We start from the raw sequence: 15069 nt of genomic DNA, 5'->3' as shown, positions 1-15069 counted from the left end.
TTTTTTTTTTTTTTACTGAGAAATTGAAAATAAAAAACATTTCTGAGAGAACTCCAAACAAGTCAGTACAATCAATGCATCAGAATACGACATCAGGTCAATGCTCTTCACAGTCTTAAAATTTTAAAATTAAATTCCAGCTTAGAATTTAAGATTAGAACTAAAATTGAAAGATTTAATTAAAATTATTACTAAATATTGCAAAGAGAATTTTGTGTTTTTATATTTGTGTTACATAATCTTATAAAAGCACAAAACACATGATCTTATGAAAATTCTAACACATGATCTTATGAAAATTTGCAAAAAATTCCCCTAATCTTTTAATGAATATTTTCAATTCTGAAACTGTCGCAATATTTAAAATAAATAAATAAATAGAAATAAAAAAAACGCATTGAGTTCTATGTTTCGTTTTAAATGTAACCAAGTCGCTAATATGGTAATTATCATTGTTCCTGACATATATAACAGAAATTATTACTATCTCAAATTTTTTTTTTTCATTTTCATAAGATCATATGTTAGAGGCGACGAGTATCATGCGTTACACCACGTCCCGTAAAAACGAATGAGCTTTCTTTCCAATAATGTTAAAAATCATATTTTAAACATCTCGCAACATTAAAGATTTTTTAACAAAATAAAATAAATTAGTATCCCACTTTTGTGAGACATATTCCAATAATCAAAAACTTCAAACAATAATATTTAATGACATATTAATCTTTTCTTTAAGAGACGAGTTTCATAAGAAACATTTCATTCACTTGTGTAACTTCTTTTCAATTCCTCTTGACCTTACATTTCTTTAAAGGAAATTTTAAGATGTTTTTTTTTTCGTTAAAATAAATAAATAAATAAAATCTTCATAGTCAGCCGCTATTTTATAATAGAGAGGGGGGAGAAGCAGTTTTTTTTCCCATTTTTAGACAATGACAAAGGAGAGAGGAAGGTAAGTTTATTTATTTTTATAAAGCATTTTTTATTTACCCATTTCTTAGATATTTGTTTATTATGATATTAAATATGTATTTAAGATTTCTATTCCCTGGTGTATTTTTAACGTAACTTTTCCTTTTCTGCATTTTTAGAAATCTTATATTGGGTAAAATAATGTGTTAAAATGATTTTTCCATATTCGAAGCTATGAAGTTCAATGAGTTCGAATTTATTATTATTTTATTACATAGAAGCAAACTGAAAATTGCTTGAGCAGTATCTGATGTATCAAAGGCTCTAGGATGGAAATTATGTCTGACGATTCGCATGCATGAAGGGCTGTTGCGCTCCTGAAGAAGAAGATTCGCATGCATTGCGTATCCACTGTAGCTTGTATTTTTAAAACAGCCCTTTTCAAAAATCAATATAATTTATTATTTTACACGTAATAAGCTTTCCAAAAAGAGTGGACAAAAAAATCTGAGAAAATTGTGCAGTACTTTCCCAAAAACCAGGCAAATTTTAATTCAAAAAGAGAAGTCCGAATATATTCATTAACAAAGATATCAATACAAGAATGAGTCTTTTTATTTAGTATTTATGGCTCAACATCTTTATCAATAACACTGTTAGAAATGTTTTGTTATTCGTCTCAAGCTATAAAGTCAAAAATCTGAGGGAATGTTTAGTAAGAAAAAGGAGTATGATTTTGCGTTTTAAATCGTGTATTAAATTATTTGCACCTGCAGTGATTAAATTGCATATCTTACATGTGCCTCTCAAAACACGGAAACTGCATCTTAGTACGAGTAATATTTTGTCCTACTAGTTTTTATTAATGAAATATATCTTTGCTGTTATAAACTTTCAATTAAAATGAACAATGATGTGTTAATAAACATTAAAAATGTATGGATAAGCTATCTTATTAAATATACAATATAGTAAGTAAAAATCCAATTTAATATGTATAAAAAAATTATTTAATTAATTGTGTATCAGGAAATTAAGCTTGTTTTTCTCTTGTTTTAATCTAGCCATACAGTGTTATTGTAAGTTCCAAAAATCACAATCATATGTGATGCCTTCAACTAGCAAGCAACATTATTTATAACAAAAGATTTTCGATTGCAATTGCTAAGAATACAAAAGAGGATCAATTTCTTGATTTAAGAGTTGTAAGAAAATGTAACTGCACCACAACTAATTGCTAATTTTCTACAGAATTTTTTAACTTCTTAATTGAAATATTCTCGAGCAGCATGACAAATAAAAAATTTTGTTTTATTCCACTTACGAGTAGTGTCTTATTTTCCACCCCTATTCTTATTATCAGGGGTGATTGTGAGCCCAATTAAAAAGTCCTGAAAATTTCCTGAGAAAATCATTAATGACGCATTTCAAAAAATTAAAATCTTTATAAATTTAAATCATTGATATTTTCACAACGTGAAAGTCTACATAAATTATATGCAGCATAATTTAAATTAATAATTATGTATTTAGTTTACTTTTATCTCTAATCACATTTATTATTTTACCAGAAAAAATATTTACGAATGAAAGAGATGCCAAGAATAAATTCTAGTTCTAATATTTTTAAATAAAATATACAATAGTTTTTATACATAAATGTGATCGATGATTTCTGTAAACTTCTGGACTGTGGATTTCCTGATCGCGGATATCGAAACATCTGGAAACCCGGATTTTTTCCGGAGCACATTCATCTCTGTATTATTTTCAATTTAAAAATGGAAAGAGAGAGAGAGAGGGAGGGGGGTTTAATTTAAATAGTTTGTAAAGAGTGGCTTGAACTAAGCAAAGTATAATAAACAATAAGAGAAATTATGCTATGCTTACAAATAATTCGAATAGTCGAAAATAGTATTTTTTATTATTAAATAAAATGCAACTTGCAATTTATTTAAATCAGTAATTTTGACATGAAACTCAGGTTATATATCTTAATGATTATAATTTAGCTCATCTCATTTGTAATCTTATATAATAATTATAAATTTAATTTTTAACAATCTACATTGAACTTTTAGTAATCTATTATCAACCAACAACCATAAATTCCAAGGTCAGGGCTTTATTGCTAACATCCGCTGTAGCATTTTCGTCATGGTGCGGGGATTAGGTTCCCAAGTACCATATGATTAATGGATGGGAGGCCTTCTTGTGTCTTCATTGATAAGATTTGGTTTCGAAATAGTCAAATACTATATAAATATAATACACCATTTCTTACAATATATTTATTAATTCCTTTAAAATGTCCATTATAAATGGCAAAATTTCCTATAATTTACATAGATTTAGCAAATTTTTTTTCTCCATAAATGCTTATAAAAAGTAATGCTTGCATTAAGCTTTCATTTTTATTTAAAAATTCTATCATAAATTTTTTATTTCAAACTTTCTTCATAACCACTTATCATCCCACTAAAAATTAAGCAAGCCTAATAATATTGCGATCCAGTTGCAGATAATAGATTCAGACTAAAGGCATTTGATTTATATGTAAGCATAAGTAACTTGAAATGTTAATATTAGACAGTTATGGGTGATTCTTTGGAAACATGACAATTGGAAAGAAAAAAAAAATTTAAAATCTTCAAAATAATCATTTTTTTTTGTATATTTATTTAGTTACATTTATTAATATCTTACAGACCGCAGTATAGTTTGTTGAAATTTGTTTAAGGAAAAATATTTAATTGGTGTAATCAATTAAATCTTCAAATCGAGCAAAATTAGTTGCAAAAATTAAAAAAATAAAAAGCTTTTCTTAAAATTTATAAATACAAAAATCAAATAAGAGCTGGGTCGTAGAGAGAATTTGTAATCTGACTCAACTAAAAATAATAAACTAAATAACCTTTTCCTAACTTTTCAATAAATTCTGCATTCAAAATAATCATGTCTATAAATCGGAATTGTAAAAAAATTAGCCCAACTCCGATTATGAAAATGATTTAGACAAATGTTTATAATCATGAGGACAGAAATATTACTTTTATTAATCTTACTACAATCGTTTAAATTATTACTTATTGCAAAATTAATTTATAATCTTTAAACGTTTTTGAGCCTATTTTTTTTTTTTTTTTACTAAAATATTAAAAAAGTACACATAAAGCTATTGAGACTGAGGGACAATCTAGCTATTGATTTTCTGGAAACGGCAAAACGTTATGATTAAATGAAAATAAATAATATTAATTGCGAAAATATAAATCACCATTGAGATAAAAAAAAGGGGGGGGGGGAGGGAACTTAAATAGAAAGAAAATTGTAAAGAGGAACGAAATGTTTCTGTTACTTTAATTATTCTTTGTGTAATTCATTCTATTTTCACCTTCAAGGCGATCTTTCAAAACTATTTCATATTTTTACAAACTTTAATTCCTGATTTGGATTATTTTAAAATTAATATTGTCTATGGAGCTGTAATTATTTCTAAAAGCATAAATACATTACAAATAATAAAGTTAACGAATATCTTTTAGATTGATAGGTTCATATCATTGACGCATAATTAAACATATTTTTTTTTGTAAAATTACTTACTTTTTAAATAATTACATCCTAATACACTTTTATAATTAAAAATGTATTTATAATTATGATTTTATGTCAATCCATGTTAACATTGCAACAATTTTTATAGCAAATAATACATATTTATAAATCACTTTATTGAATATTTAACAAATAAGGTATCCTTCAGCTCATAAAATTCCTAAGTCAAATTTATTAAGCTAAGTTCTAAAGGTAAAAATTAAATTTAATGTATCATGGTTAGTTTCCTTCAATATTTATTAAAGAATCAGCTTGGGTTAAGACATTTATTTGTTATGCGTGATTGTGCATTAATATTTTTTACAAATGCATGTCTTGAATCTAAGATTAAATGAAAGTTTCAATGTATTATAGGTCGGTGATTGGCTTTCTGAAAAATTTGGAGTCGAAAATTTCAACTACCAACTCTACAACTATGGTTCGAAAAATATGAAAAACTGTTTTAAAGATAAACTAAATATATAAAACGATTAATTGTAAAAAAATGTATTAAAAATTCCTACATGGGTTTTTTAATTTTATTTTTGGAAAAAGCATAAATTATTAATAGAATAAACTTTATATTGAGAAGAAAGAAGAGTTAAAATATCTAAAAAATATAATTGATAAAAAAATAGACTTTTTTATACTAAGAAATTTATTTGTAGTATACTCTATTAAGACGGTCAACTGTAATAGCATTTTTTCCCAATTTTTTTTATTATTAAAATCTTTCGCACATTTATCTCTCATTTCCTTTATGTTAGTCGATAACTATTTTAAAGTTGCTTAAAGTTAAAAAATTAAAAAGTTGAAAAAAACGCATAAAATTTTATTTTACTTGCTGCAGGGTTCCCACGATCTGGAAAATTTTTCAAAGTGGTCGCAAATGTGAGATAAAACTAGATATTTTAAGCAATTAGAAAATATTTAATTTAAAGGAAATATATATTGGTGGAGAAAATAACTCAAGAATCGAATTTACGAATGAAAGATAAATTTAAGCATTTTTCAGTAGTCTTGAAAATTTTTAGCTATCACTCATTTATTTTTTCCAGTTTTTTTGTTTGTTTTTTAAAGGCGTTTTATTTTGTATGTTTCTGGCGCAATTTTTTTTTCTTATGTCGAGGATGAGTTCAAGCTGCATAAATCCCCATGGCAGAAGTACCTTGAAATCTTGAATAATCTAATATCTGACATTGTAGGAGTTTCATTTAATATAAAATTTAATAATAATCATTTAATAGAAAATTCTTAGTTGTATGGTGGAAATAATAATAATAAAAATAAGGTTGAAAAAATATAAATAATAGAAGAATTAATGATAAAAGAAATAAGAATAAAATATAATAAAACAAAGAGTTAGAAATAATAATAAAAGAAATAAGGCTTTTCATACCTTCAAAATTTGACGTAAATCAGGCACTTATGCACCAGTAATAAAGTCGGACATTCGTTGATCACGAAATATCCATGCATTTCACTCAATGAGACAGATATGAATAACTCTGTATCAATTTGCCCTTTACAACACTATTCTTAATATGCTTGCAATAAATTTTACTTACAAAGTTTTTTTTTCCTTCAAAAACCGTACTTTAAATTACTTTCAGATAGAAAAATTTAAATAAGAGAAGTTATTTCAAAAAATATAACACAATGAAAAACTTTTAAAAAAATACCATAAAGCTTCAAATTTAAACTACTGAGTTCCACACAGAATTTTCTCCACCCTCATCAAAAGAATTCGAAATTTCACATTTTTTATTAGATTTTACAATAATTACAAAGCATTTTATGTAACATAAATGCGAGTGAGTACAATGTGGAATATTTTTAACTAAAGAAAATTTTGCAGATACTAGACTAAATAGTTTTTTTTTCTAGACTTAATAGTCTTTATAGACTTAATAATTTTTTTTCATGTTTTTTCGTTTTAAAAATTTTCATATTTGGTTCTTTCAGCAGTCAACTTATACATACACCTGACATACCAAAAATTACAAGCGCGCAATCAAAAATATAGCGGGTCGACTTATATACCGGTATATACAATATACAGAATTTTATATTTTTACAATTGGGTAAATTATGTTATAAATCTTCATTGTAGTCATTAAACTTATGGTTATAAAAATAACACTTGCTAAGATTAATTTAAATCATAAATGTATAGTTTAATATCGTAAAAACAGAAGTTTCGAAATAGGCTATCTTTCAGTGCGTGTAGATACGTTGATCGAAAAATGACGTTAATAAAGTGTGACAAAATAAAAATAATAAAGATTACAAGTGAAGCAGGATGTAATGAAAACTATTTAAATATTTTTATCTAAGAAAATCAACTTCTGGAGTCGACTTGCTAAGAAAAGAATTATTTACTGATTTGAAAACAATAAAAAATACGGTATTTTGATCTGTTCCGCAAATAACCAAACAATTTGTCGATTCGGGAAAATCTATTCAGCTTCAGTATTTTTCATTTTGGAAAAACAAAGAGTTTTGGAATTATTGGCTACATCTGAAGTTTAAGCACATCATAAATAAATGCTAATAATTAGGCTAATATTATGATAATAATTAAATGCTAATAATACGTAGCGGGTCCTAAAATTTGGCTGGGTCCAGTTATTCAAAACTAAACAGAAAAAAAAAATCTAGGTGTATATATCTATAAACTACTGACGTAACTTATGGACGATGGGAGCTACCTAAGGCATTTGCAGCTGTTAATGTTAAACCTTGTAATTTTCAACTACACCTAGAAGATAAGAGGATTCCTAAGTTAAGCCCAGCAACCTTATCAAGTCGACCAAATTCGATTTCGTGAAGAATTTTGTAGTTAAACCTAACGCTTATTCGTGGGAGAAGAGAAAAACCGTCCATTGTTAGCCTGACGGTAAGGGAACTCAACCGGAGAGAAATTAAACATATTGCATCGTTACCAATAGATAATTTTATTCCGTTATGCTTCAGTTTTATGTAAGCACGAATAATAAAATTTCTCGAAATAAGTTTATGTCAAAAATTAATTTTTTTTTAATATTATTTTATGGATGCGTCCTTCTTCTCAATCTTAAAGTAACTTTCTGTATTATTAATTTTATTATTCGAATTCTTCAAAATAGAAAATTCGAAAGACTTCAATCTTCAAAGAAAGACAACCAGAAAATAAATAACTTATCAAATGCGAAAAACAAGAAGATTTTCACCGACATCAGAATTTTTCAATTGAAATTGTGGGATTGATGAGAAAAATTTAGAGGAATCGTATTTCACCACTCTTAATGACTTTTTATCATTTATTTCTTTTATATTACATGTATAAAAGTAACAATTTAAAATTTCTTAAACTAAGAAACCTTATTCGAAAGTGAATAATAAAAAAGAAATTTTTTTAATTTTATTTTTCAGTTTCAGTTAATATGTAATAAAAATGGGTTAACGTCCACTGCAGATTGGTAAGCAACTATATCAATCTTCAACGACGATTAAGTGCACTATTTCCATCTTTTTTGATAAAAACCTTTAAGGTCGTAGCTATATGGAATTAATAAATGAGAAGTCATAGAAGGGGAGAGGCGAATTCGTGAAAGCAGGACTTTAAAACTAGTTTATTATATGAACCTTATTGACCCTACCCAATATTTATTTCTGAGATCAATTTTTGAACTCAGAAATAAATATTAGGTTGGGTCAATTTTATTGAAGGCAAATGCATATAATTGATTTATTACATGGCAGTTCCTTCCTGGCATCCCCCCCCCCACCCGAGGCTGAAGTATTAATAAAATATCAGAATCTAGATTTCTGAAAAACCATGAAAAAAAAGATTAAATGATTGAACCCATTAAACCTTTTCTATTGACACTAGATAAAACTTCTTTTTAATAATTAATTGAAGACTATAAGTGTTATTTATAGAATTCGAAACAGAAGTTAATACCGAGAAATTATTTGAGCGAAAAATATGTTGCAATGTTAATTATTAAGAGTTCAATAATTTTTAAACTATTTAGTGCCTCTGAAAATTAGTTCGTGGATATCAATGCATTAAATGTTTACATAAGGCGTTTTAAATTGTTACATGCGTAAAATTATCAAACAAAATTATACAAAATCGGAGTTCCGTCGAAAAAAGTTGGATCATTTAGGGTTTCATAATCGAAAAAAATTTGGGAATCGCTGTCGTAATACATACTTTTTTACTTGATGGAATGTTCTTATTATAAAAAAATGTAATTTATTTTGAATTTTATTCACCCTAATTATTGATGGAAGTTACTATTACGAAATAATTTAAGTTATAAAAAATTTAGTTTATAAGGAATATTTTTTCAGTCATGAAAGCATAACTTCAGTATTGCAATGGTAATAAATTTCCTCTAAGTCCCATTGAAGGGGGTGTGATAATTTCTGATTGCTCAGTTGAATAGGAAGAGAGCGGTCTTTTCTAGAAGATGAACTTTGACCTTGATGAATTTTTCCCCCAGTGCAGCTGTGGGAGGAATGCTTTCTAAGAAAAAGATCACCCGACGCTTTGGCAAGTTTCCCGCCGAACAAGCCGTTTTGATTGGTTCGATAGAAAAGCGCGCACTTCTTTTTTCTTTCTATCAATATGGCCGTGTGGAAAGTTACGCAAACTGTTTTTTGTAAGAGTTCTTATTTGAATTAATAATTTATTGAAATTGTCTAATTCGCAATAAATATAATTTTATTTTTTAATTTCAAACTCCTTTTTTGTTAATTTAAGATTTGCTATTAAAAAATTACTGTTTATTTCCCCCCCTTCTCTTTCGACTCGATGTTTATTCGTAAATGAAGTAAGCTTCTTTCCCTGTATTTTAAAAATTTTATAGTGAATAATTTAGACGTAATGCATCTTTAGTTTTTACTAATTATTGTTTCTTTAAAAAAGTAAATGTAAATTTTAATAGTAAATATGAAGTTAGTATGATTTTGCTTAAAATTTATGTTTAAAAAAAAAACACCATTTACTTTGCTTAATTTGTTTAAATAAGATCAAAATTGTATAGAGTATTATAATGTTTAAATATTGGATGAAAGAGTATTATGTATTAAGTTTTAATAATTATAATTTAATATAATTCTTTAAAAAAGTAAATATAAATTTAAAGTTAGTATGATTTTGCTTAAAACTTATGTTTTAGAAATCGATAACCATAAATTGAAATTTAATTAGAAATTTCTGAGGGAAAGTTCAATTCAATTAACTATTTTTAAAAAAAATAGTTTTGTTTTATTAAGAACGTTACCTGAAAAGCATAGTATTTAATATGCAATAAATATAAAAATTATTACGTTTGCCAAACTTTCCATTTAGAATTAGCAGTTAAAGCTTAACAATTTTAAAATGGATTAGCCTACTTGAATAGAGTTTCCATAAGTAAGTGTTTATTTATGTTTATCTTTGATTTTCTATTTCGTTATCCTTGTTTCTTTAAAACCCAGATTTTTCACTCTTGAACTATGTTAACATTTTGCATGCGATTTTTTTTCTATCTTCTGTACCTGTTATTTCAATTTCCTCCCCGTTCCTGATATCACGACGGTAACACCGTTCTTTTTTGGTCCTCTCCTCTTAGAGAGCGCCTTTTCTTTCCCCCATCTTCCCCCTTTCCTTCGTGATGTCATGATCGGGTTTCTCTTTTTCCTCCTACCCCTAAAAATTTGGTAGTGTATAGCGTGAGGATGCCTGTGAATCCTCAGGAAACAGGATGACCCTTCCAGGCATGTTTTCAAGCATGCGCAGTATACTAATCATAATGAGTAACGCCTCCTCCCTGTCCTTCTTACAGACGTCTACAGAACAGAAAATGGCGCGCTCATTTCCAGAATCAAAGCTCGTTTCAAATCAAAGCTTATCAAGAAATAATAAAAGATTATTAAAAGGGTATGTAATTATATTTTATTCGAAGTATTGATTTTCTGCCTTTTCATTAGAAATATGTATTTCCTTAATTGTTGAATGATCATCTTTTTTAATTAAGTAATGAACGTTGAATAAATAAAAAGTCTTTGCAAGAATCTATGTTCAGTTTCTTACCTATTTTCTTTATTTGATGTTAAATGTACAATGTAATGACTGGTGATTAAGACGTTAAAATGCAAAAATTGCGAACAGAAATCCGAATAAATTATTTATAGTTTGTAAGTGCAAATATATTTATACAATCCTTAGTATTTAACGATCATTCAATGTAAAGAAAAGGCAGCATTTCATGTATTGAATAAAATATATTTACTGCTCATAATAAGATCTCTTTTGTTCACTCGTTTTTCATTGACTCAAGAATCTTCACATGATTATTTAATAAAAAATACAAAAGAAATATTTCATAATCATAACAAAATGTGACCCAAGCATACTCGTGATACAATTGGTGTGACTAATATAAAGCATGTTTCCTTAATTAGACTAAGCAATAATGTAAAATTTGATGCACTTATTTATTGAGTGTAGGTAAATTTTCCGTCATATTTGAGGGGAGTATGAGTTCATGACAAAGTAATGAATTTAAAAAGTTTGGGCCAATATTTTTAACTTCAATGCGAAATAGAATAGACTTGATTAAAATCATCGACAAAATAAGGAAATTTTTGCATTAAATTGACTAACATAATTCGAATTAATTAGCACATAATTTTTGTATTCTTTTCCCAAACTCAATGTATTTAATTACAAATTTACACAAATCATTTTAAAAATTTCTTATATTTCAATAACGCCTCTGTAGATGGCACCACCACTATCTTTCTATCTAAATTTTTTTTTTAACTGATGCTTCCCTTCCCTTCACCAACCTTTTGAGAAAGGATACGCATGAACGAAAAACTTACTAAATAGGCTGTTTACTCGACAGCTGGTAGCAATAAATTATGAAAGATAAGATGATTGAGAGGATCCTAAATATTTCAGATTAGAGTTAAAAAAATTAAACTTATAAGCATTCAAAAATGAAAAGTATTTAGGTGCACCTAAAAAAAGCAATCACAGGACGTAGCATAAATAATTTATGTAGTTTCATTATAAATATGTTTTGTGATAAAAATTGTTTAAGATTTTTGCCCTATTGTTCAAGTAAACAGCTGAGTTTGAAAATTGAAATGAAATACATGAACAGTAGGAATAATTAATAAGTTCGAAAATAGGTACAACAGTTACAGTTGAAATATCAATATTAAGTTTTATTTTGATAATAATGTTGTTCGACTAACACATTTATTCTTTAAACTAGATTGTATTTAATAATTATTTGCATTTTTTTCCACGTTTTATTCATTAAAAGTGATTAATTCTTACACAGTTGAAAATTCAAATGTAACGTAATCTTTAAAAAAAAAAATTCCAATACAAATTTTACAATTTGTTTTCAACTTCAGAAATTCCATTTCCATCCATCTGTACACATGTCACATTTATATCAAAAATAATTTTTCCATTAAGTTTTGTTTTACTGATCAAAAAAAATTCCTATTGTCCATATTTTCTTGCTTCTCAATTACATTCATTATTTTAAAGTTTTGATGTGAAAAAATTCAAAATTGATATACTTTTCTAACAGGTATTTTTGTAATGGAAATGTTTACATCCTGGCTTAAAGACTGAGAATTAATATTATTTGATTATGTTTTAGACTTAGGTGCGCCCCCCCCCCACAGCAAAAATTATAAATGCACTCAATCTTAGACTAAACACAATTTTTTGAAAAATATATTATATGAGACAAGAACACTGTAAAGAGATAATCGGGAATTTATAGTCATTCATTTTATTTTTAATTTATAATCATTCATTTTATTCTAATTTATAAAAATTTATAGATTTTAATTTAAATTATTTTTATATGAATTAGCAAAGAATTAATAATCGCGATGAAAAGGCGAAATTTAGAAAAGTACATCGTTACTGAGTAACAACATTGAATTCATCTATAGTAGAGTGCACTACCATTCTGAATGAAGGGCTACGTTCCAAGTATTTGAATAGATTAGATATAATTTTAATGTAAACATAAGTGTTTTACACACAGCTCTTTTCATCAGTCACTAAGTGATAAATTTCTATTAAATTAAATTCTTTTAAATAATTATAATTCTTTTTTATTATCTTAATTCATTCAACTAATTCTTTCTTTTTTATCAGTTAGCTTTGTAATATATTTGCATAAAATTAAATTCTCTTAAGCATTAACAACTGAAGAAAACCAAAATAATACTCTCATAAATAAAAATATTTCCTTTTTATCAAAAATAAATGAATAAATAGATAGATTTATCGAAAAATATAAAGATGGGGAAAAAGTGACGGTTTTATATCACATCAAGTAACATAAAAGTATAATTTAAAATCAATTAACTGTAATGTTCTTGAATGAAAGTAAAAAATAAAGAGATAAATATTTTTTGAGAACATAACTGCAAAGTAAATATTTTAAGTAAAGAAATCGTATTGGGTAATTTAAATTTTAAAATGAAATTTTTAAAAAAAAACACGCATAATTGCTTGAAATAATATTTAATATTAATTTAGGATTAAGTTCTATATATTCTTAACCTTAGGACATTGCTAATTAGTGAATTATAAGAGATTTCATGAATATTAAATCATAAAAGTTTTTTCTTCTTATTTTTTTAAACTACCAAAAATTAGAAATTAAGCTCAAAAAATTAAAAACGCATTAAATCCTACAGTCGAATTTTGCGTTTTGTAATAATGTTATTGTATTGAAAAAATCAAAAAAAGGGAAATAATGGCTATTTTAAAAGAAAAAAAAAAAGATTGTAAAATAACATGCTGGATGGACGATGAAATCGGCAGTAGTAAAATACATCAAAATTAATGCTTAAAATGCCTCGAAAGTTGCAAGTCGTTTTATTGCCGGATTAAAAATAACAGGATTTTTGAAACCCTGTGGAGAAGCCTAGCAATAACAGTTGAAAGAACAATAAAAAATCTCTTAGATTTTTGATGAATTTGGCACAAATCAAGTGCATATTCGCGATTTAGTGTCGTGTTAATATATATTAAAAGTATGGTATTTTCAAAACCATGAGAAAATGCGTATTGCCGAAAACAAGCAATGGAAAAATAGCCTGTTTTTACGATAAGACTGACATAAATAACGTACTTCAAAAGAGATTATTACTTGCCCGATTTGAAAGTCTCGAGCCGTTATAATATTGCATTTAAGAGATCGGACAAGAAACATTTGGAAATCCGACTCAGGGGGGTGGGGTAGCTCTTGAAAATTTTACTTCCGATAAAACGCGATCGAAAATAACTTGAATTAACTTTGAAATGGACTGAAATAAAGAGCTTTAAAAGCATTACTAAAATTCGAAATTCACGCATTAATTCTGCCGAGGTAAAATTATCGGGATTTTAAAAACTATGAAAATTTGTAGTAAAAAACAACGAAAAGAGCTATAAAAAAAACTACAATGATTTTAGATTTGGCGCGTTCAAAGACTCATTTGCAATTTAAAATTCCTAATCTTTTTTTCTTCCTTTTTTTGTGAATGTATAGTTTTTATTTTATTTTATTTATATGTTTAAGAAAGACCGCAGGCCGTAGAAGGCTCATCAATATAGATGAAATTTATTAATTCTGGAATCGTGCGTCCTTTAAACCTCGTGTATTCTCCCCCCCCCCCGCACCGCGGTGGTAGATGAGGTGTTATTAGTTAAAATAATTAGTATTTAAGAACATTCGTTATTTTATTTCATTTACTGAAGTGTGTATTTGCATAAAACAAAAACGGTGGTTTATTTTCTTAAAGATTTGACAGCTGCAAAGAAAATGCCATTTAGAATGCTTTAGAACATACAAGAGCATTTCATGTACTTTTATTTCTCCCTCTTTTTTAAATTCTCTTTGGCGCTTGGGGTCCCAGGCAATCAGGGGGGGGGGGATTAGCTCTTGAAAATTTGAGTTCCAATTAATTGTATTAAAACAAAAATCTACGAAGAAACACATTGCCTTGTAAATCTTTTAAAATAAATATATTATACTGAATAAATAGTATATATTTTTTTCTTTTTTCAAATTGTGATACTCAAAAAGTGACCGGAAACCAAATTCTCTACATTTCAATGAGGTGTTTAGGCACTCAACTTTCATTTCCTTTTCAATTTGCTCCCCTCTTTTCCTTTGATTGTTCGCACTTCCAAAAACATCATGAAGTCCCAGGGGCGCCCTTGGGCAAGTAAAAGGAACACGGACCATAAATTTTACTAGTCTAAAAGGCTATTTATAGAAAAGCGTGTCTAATTAAAAGAGTTTTATTCCATTGGTTTCTGTTAGTTGATTTAAGACTGTTGGCATCGTTTTTAGCTATAATCTACATCCATGTTAGTTTATGGGAGAAGTAATTTTCACTTTTTCTCAAAAACTTATTACCGTCTGACATCTTAAATATACGTATCATATTAAAAGATCTCATTAAAACTGAATCACCTAATGTTTCAAATTATTTTAAATTGTTATTATAAATTTTTAGAGCAATATCCATGATGTGTTTATGAAGTTATTT

This window comes from Parasteatoda tepidariorum, chromosome 3, assembly GCF_982258835.1.
Source record: "Parasteatoda tepidariorum strain Cologne lab strain chromosome 3, Ptep-v5.0, whole genome shotgun sequence".
Lineage (NCBI taxonomy): Eukaryota > Metazoa > Arthropoda > Arachnida > Araneae > Theridiidae > Parasteatoda > Parasteatoda tepidariorum.
The sequence above is the reverse complement of the archived record's forward strand: the minus strand, read 5'-3'. Positions refer to the sequence as shown.